We start from the raw sequence: 7,211 nt of genomic DNA, 5'->3' as shown, positions 1-7,211 counted from the left end.
AGCAGATTTGAAAAAAATAACCTTTTAGTCTTAAAATTCAAATACAGTAATTTGAAAAAAAAATGTAAAATTTAAATTTCTACACGATATTTTTTTTTCATTTTACGTTTATTGACTAATTATACATTTCAGCTTATGAAACTTGGAGTCATAATTGCACCGCTTTGCAAAGGAGTTCAACTGTATACAGTCAGTTTATTTAAAACCTTTGAATAGTTTATAGTTTAAGGGATATTTTAGTTTATCCATGTTTTCCGGGTTCCCGTGTATACCCGTGCATTAATAATCGGCAGTTCCGTATATTTAAATTAAGGATTTTTCGCAAGATTCAAATGAATAAAACTCTTGCGAAACTAACTTACACAGAAATATATTGGAGTAATAATTTATGTAAACTAAAGAAAAACAATTGTGCAATCTTTTGCATAAAAATAAACATTTTTGGAAATGAAATAACTTTCATATCGTAGAAAGTACAGTAGATTACAAAATATGAAGTCAATACAGCCACGTGACTTACTATTATAAATGCCTTCATTCTCAGCAATCAACAATCTCTTCAGTTCAGGTAAGTTTTTTACATAATTTGCTTATAGAAAATACAAAAATTCACATAAACAATAATTGTAGTAATTGTTAAATAATGTTTATTTCGATTAAACATTAAAATTAATTTATAGTAAAAGACTATATTGAGTACAGATTTAAAAATAATTCTTTTATATAAGTGATTTTAAATAAAATAATACGATAAATAAATTTGTGTATATGCATACATAAGAAATGACTAAGTAATAATAATAATAGTAAAGTTTGCTAATACATTTCATGTTTTTTTTTCTTTACAGATAAATATCAAAGCCTAACTTTCTAAAAGACGAAAATCATGAAAGCCATTGTTTTATTCTTCCTCTTAGCTTTTGTATTTTGTACTCTAGGTAGGTGGAAATGACGTTTTTTAATACGTTTCCTCTCCAAGAAAAAAATAATTCGTTTCTTTTATGTTCCTTTATGTATTCTTTATATTTCTTAATATAGAATTTATAAATCTAAATTAGGATTAACAATAGAAACAGTTTATTATAATATTAATGAATTTGTATAACAGAGGTGCCTGTGGAAGCTGATCGCGGCTGTCCATCTGATCGACGATGTAATGCATATTGTCGGAAAATCGGTAGCAGAGGAGGATTTTGTACAGGACCTAGGAAGTTAAGATGTGCTTGTTTACGTTAGAAGGTTACTTGTTTCAAGATTTAATAGAAAAATACAAAAAATTCGCTTTATTTTTCATTTAAAAAAATCTATTTTGTTTTTTTATATCTAAAATTTGTAAGACTGTAGCAATGCAACATTATATGCAACATATTTGTAATTTGTTATAAATTTAAATAAATATCTTCATAGTGATTTTGCGGTGTCTTTCATAGAGAAGAAACATTTTAAATCAGTCGCGATAATTGCCCTCATATTACTGCATTGTTTAATTTTAATGCTGGATGTCATGCAGAATAATCCGAAAATAGTTATAACAGCAAATGCTCACATTGAATTTTTTTTTTCATTTTCTTTATTTTTCACATTTTGAACTGTGTCATGTTATGAACCACAATATCAAATGTTAAAATTCTTCTAAGAGGTAATAAGAAGTTAATAATTGTGTGGGAATTGGAAGAAGCGTTGCATTTCCCATCAAAAATAGACAAATAAAACATGCCAGTAAGTGTACAATATGTAGAAACTACACTATTAGGATGTGTACAAATTGTGGATAACAAAAGTATATTAAGACAAACTAACCTTTTGTTATGTTGTAGACAACAATCTCGGACACCGAAGCCGTGAGACCGAAGAGGGATTGGAAAACTACCAATCCGAAATGCATTGTTAAATAGGATAAATAAAGAGAACTGTTTTAGTGTTTTAATTAATCTAGGTCTCTCTGATTCCTGTATATGTAGTCAGTCAGTGACTTTTTTTTACTTGGAGGGGAGTCACTACTGTCACTCCTGATGTAAGACATCAGATTATTAGATCGAATTTCATCTGCTATTATTAAAGGTACCGATTCAAGTGACAAAGAATTTTTAAAGAAACTTCTCATTAATGATAAATATTAATGACTTTTTAACAATAAGGTATGTTCAGTTCAGTTATTAAAAGTTGATTTTAACACGTTGTTTTTTTTTGTTAACTTCTTTATTTAGCCTTTACAATTATAGGTACATTACTTACTTACCCCAGTAGGCTTTATTTTTTTTGTGGGTATTATCTCAGAATTTTCCCGGTTTGAGAAAAAAATATTATGGTAAGCCTATGGTATAGAACATGACCCTCTCTATCTCCTCACCCCTCGACCTTTAACCATCAAAATTTAATAGCATCAATGCCTCTTGTACACAAACTGCTGTGCCAAATTTAGTTTCTTTATCTTCACCCCATCCTGAGATATTAAACGAAATAGACACCAACACACGCACTCATACATACATACATACATATCGACTGAATTTTTTGCCGTGTTTTTACTTTTTGGGGGTTCAGGAGGTCTCAAAACGTAGAGATTTACAAAAACTCTGAGGGTCAAATTTGAGACGATTCCAATACTTTTCCTTGTTATGAGACCATTTCACTTTTCTTACATGAGACTATTTCACTTTTCTGTGGCCATGGCCGAACCCAATGATCATCCTGGCAAGAAGGTTCACTCAGTGTCCACAGGTCAAATAGAGTAAAAAAATAAAAAATAAAAATAAGAAAATGAAAACGGAATTAAAATACTGTAATAATTACAGTACACTTTCGAATATTTATTTAGATTTATAACAAATTAGAAATACGCTAATATCAAATTTCATTTATATACACCTACATATTTTAGATACAAAAGAAAAAATATATTTTTAAAATGAAAACTTATGTCAATTTTTCATTTCTTTCAATGATTTCAATTAAATCTTCAGACACGCTACACTTTCTGACGAAGACAAAAGTGTATGACAATATGAAATTGAAAATGTCTCAGAAAATCTACAATATCCTCCTGCAGCTCCTTGGTTCTTACAAATATTATCACATCTTTGTGTATCATTTGGACAGACATTCATAACTTCTTCTGATATAATCTCTGTTATAAAAATATATAGTGTATTAATGTTGTAATAAACTGATTAAATTGTTAATCTTAATTCAGATCATTAAAATCATGTATCAAGCTATATCAAGAATATACAGTAGACCCTCCTTAACACGGGTTCACGTAACACGGATTCGTATAACACGGCGAAAAAATTGCGATCGTGTTCGTATAACACACTAAAAGAGACTCGTATAACACGGTAAAAGAATGAGACTGATTGTAGTGGTCTAATCCGGACCAATAGTCGCCGTCCAGCACCATTCGTATATACGGAGAGTTTAGACGGGAAAGTTAAGTTTACTATCGTCTGTACAGTATATAAATTACGTACTGTAAGTCTAATACTGTAATTTTATAATTTTTACGTTATCTAAAATTTTGTCTTTAGTCATCAGAATAACTTATCAGGAAACGCGTCCGCGACGAAAACAAGCTTAAGCAATGGCGTCTTCGAACGGTACGCACTCGGTAAGTAATCCTACAGTTTTTTTGTTTATAGCATAGTTTATATGCATTATTCCCAAAAAATTATACGTGATTTGGAAATGTTCGAGTCAAATTAGTCTAGAATCGATTAATTTTATGGAAGAAAACCTTTCAAACAGCCGTAGCTCCTAAACTGCACAAGTGCCGGGCTGTGATTGGCTCATGTATTTAAGTGACTCGTACAACACGGAATTCATATAACACGGAACGTATCTACTGTATTATAGGGGGGTCTACTGTATATAGAGAGTAAGTAATAAGAAGGATGCATTATTTATTCTTGGAGAAACTACTTATTGAATTATTCAATTAACTATACTAAAATACGTCTTTTTATTCACATGAAGAATAAAATATATAAGCCAAGAGGAAGAATGAAACAAATCCAGGTAACTCTTAGAAATTACCAGTATTGACTATAAAAGTACGAAATCCCTGATAAAATGTCCGGATTCACAGATAGAATTCTTACATTCTGTTCAACTGAAGGTTATGAAATTTTATATTACAAGAGGTTTTTTTCATTTTCTTCGCTTGCATTTCAAGGCCTTTTTTAAATCAATCTTTCAAAGCAACATCCCTTTTTCGGTCCTATTAGAAGTCGTCGGAGTCACGATACAGTTCTCAGGAGATAATGGGTCCGCTGTCTCAGTTTCAACTAACGTCAAATGCATCCTTCCTGCTTCTTCGACAAGAAAATATAGAATTTCTTTGTTGTTCTATACAAGATGTTGAAAGTCTCAAAATTTTTATACAAATGTCTTTAGGTTAAAAATCAGATTCATTTTACTTCAAATTATTTTTGAAAATTGAATACAACTATTCAGATCTAGAACAAAAGATCTGGGTCTCTCCACATCTACTCTTTGTAGTAGCATATTGACAAAGAAAAATGAGAATAATACAGCTACTGTATTAATTCTTGGCAGTATTTATAAAATCAATGATTAGTTTTTGACTTATAACTTTAAATCTTTTATTGAACTGAGCAAGTGAAGATCATTTCTTTACACTCCAATGTCATTGGATTTAAATTACTTGAAAAATTTTCAAACTTTTTTGCAAAAAGTAATGTCTTATTGTTCCTCAAAATTCTAATTTTTTAAATGTGGACCTGATGGATCACATGTAATCGAGTAACTCTCAGCATATTTACATTAAGATTTAAACTTTAATATCTGGTATATTTAGCCAAATTTATATGTTAATAATAATTAATGAACAAAAGGTTTTTCAACAAGATTTTATTATAATTACAAATAGTACAGTTCATGATACCAATATCAGATTTAGTTTAAACATTTGTAAATCTGATTGAGACTAGTTGTTAATGCCTAGTACAATGGTTCAAAACATGTATTGTTCCAATGAATATTTCCAAATAAAAATACAATAGACACATTTAAGGCACAAGGCTATGATAAACATCTCTATGACTGTAAATGACAGAAGTGCTTTTAGTTGAATTGTTCACAAATGTTTCACTCTTCTGCTACATAAGCAAGTTACATCAGATATTTTATAGTCAAAATAACATACTAAAACTGTATACATTTTTTAAATTGGAATGCTAGGATAAAATTTTTGATTTTGTGCAAACAAATGTCTTTCTTGCAAAAAAAGCAAATCATGACTAGGTACATGATTTTATGTGAAAATTAAATTATTATAAATGATTATTTAAACAAACTGTAGCAAAATTTTAGTAATTTTTTTAAAATTTTAATGGTCCCTGTCACACTATTTGAATGTAAATTATTGATGTGAAATAATTCATTTCTGGCTGGTGTTTATAAATAACAATTCAAAATAGAATTTTTTCCCAAGATTTAAAATTTTACTACAGCTTGAATGAAAACTGAAATGTTTGTGTGATACTGATCACTTATATTTACGCCTTACATCGATATATGAAAATATAGGTACGCTATACTCATACTCTACCGATACAGTAAGCCAGCGTGCATCAAATTAAACAACATGATTCACATAATCAACAGATTATAAAATTAATATAAAATTTAACTTTGCAACAGTTTAATATGATTTGTCTCATTCTATTGCTAAATATATGTATGTATATAGATATATAATTTATTTTTTTTGGAATGTTTTTTGTTTCGTATACAGGAGAAAAAAAAATTAGCATTATTTTGCCAACATTTAACAACACAACAGCTAGTTAACATTGAAAAATTTGCTCATCATTAATTAATTAGCATCTTTAGCACTAAAGAATTTCAAAACAAAGCTATACAAAAATATATATTTTGTACAAATCAAGAAAACAATTGTTCATTTTTTTTAAAATTAGTCCCATAAACTTACAGTAACTAAACTTTCTAAAAGTAATTAAAAATAAAGGAATGCTAATTTAGTAAAAAGTCATTGCTAATATACAGCTAGAAATTCAAATTTAAAAAAAAGTAGGAATGCTATTAATAAGAAGTTTATGCAAGCTGCACTTAATAAATTAGCAGCAAAGCATTTCTCCCTTATCTCTAAATAATATATTCTTCTAAAAATATACTAATATAACAAACAATAGACATTTTAACTGATGTAAATTCTCAAAAATGGAAGATACTTCTCCTCTTCTTTTGAAATGCTGTAACAATAATAAAAAAATCTGTAAATATTTTCTTTTTAATAACATAGATTTAGTCAACTTTTTAAAAGAAAACAAAAATTATATCTAAAAGATATATTATTAGAAATCAGATTTATTGCATTCTTATTAGTATTAATCCAATAACCAAATATAATTTTTTTCAATTTTTAATAGATTCTCATAAATTATATTTATGAACTTTTATAAGTTATAATTTGAAATTGCTAAGTATTTCTTTTATAACCACTTATCTTTGAAGTATCAATTAAATGTCCTTGTTTGGAATGAGATTCAAATCTCATTTCAAACAAGGAAGTTATATTGAATATTACTTCCAGAATCTGAAAAAGACATTTACAAAAGAAGGGACATTATTGTCCCTTCTTTTGACAACAAATTCTTTTGCCATTATATTATTCTTAATTTCCTAACAAGATTTAAATTGGTTGCTAACTGCATAGTGTGGATATACTGTCAAAACTCCAAAAATATATTCTTCAAATTTGACCCACAATTCTGACTGAGAAATAAGGAATTGTTCTATACAAGGTGTTGAGTCTCAAAATTTTGATTGAGTCTCAAAAATTTGTTTAAATGTGTTGTGGTTTTCTATTTACAAATAAAATATAATGATAATACTTTAGCTTTTGTGCATTAAAATTCAAGTTTTATAAAGCCTAAAATCACTGTGTCTTTAGAAAATGTGAAAAATCTTTTATGCACTGCAGCATTGTTGTTATCATGATTTTTCCCAAACCACAAACACATACCTTGTCTAATTCTCTCAGAATCATTTTTTGTCATCAACTTGTTTTATTACAATAGGTAGTTACCTATTTTTATCTTGAAAATATGAATTTTCATTTAATTCTTCCTCTCTATATACAATATCATTATACTATTTAGAAACTGACTTACAGTATAAAAAAGTCAAAACAAAATTGCTATTAAGTGAATTTTAATGATTAATTATAT

The 7,211-nt window shown here is 28.1% G+C and overlaps 1 long non-coding RNA gene across 1 annotated transcript; it reads left to right on the top strand.

The window, feature by feature from the left end:
• The first annotated feature begins 475 nt into the window (after positions 1 to 475).
• Positions 476 to 1,411, top strand: LOC111641741. The gene is made up of 3 exons (XR_002759462.1): positions 476 to 568; positions 849 to 938; positions 1,109 to 1,411. It is a non-coding gene; the product is annotated as an uncharacterized LOC111641741 (long non-coding RNA).
• Positions 1,412 to 7,211: the final 5,800 nt, after the last annotated feature.

Source organism: Centruroides sculpturatus, unplaced genomic scaffold (assembly GCF_000671375.1).
Source record: "Centruroides sculpturatus isolate CEXI.00-Female unplaced genomic scaffold, Cexi_2.0 scaffold130, whole genome shotgun sequence".
In the NCBI taxonomy this organism is placed as follows: Eukaryota; Metazoa; Arthropoda; class Arachnida; order Scorpiones; family Buthidae; genus Centruroides; species Centruroides sculpturatus.
Note: the sequence above shows the minus strand (reverse complement) of the source record. Positions and strands in the feature narration are given on the sequence as shown.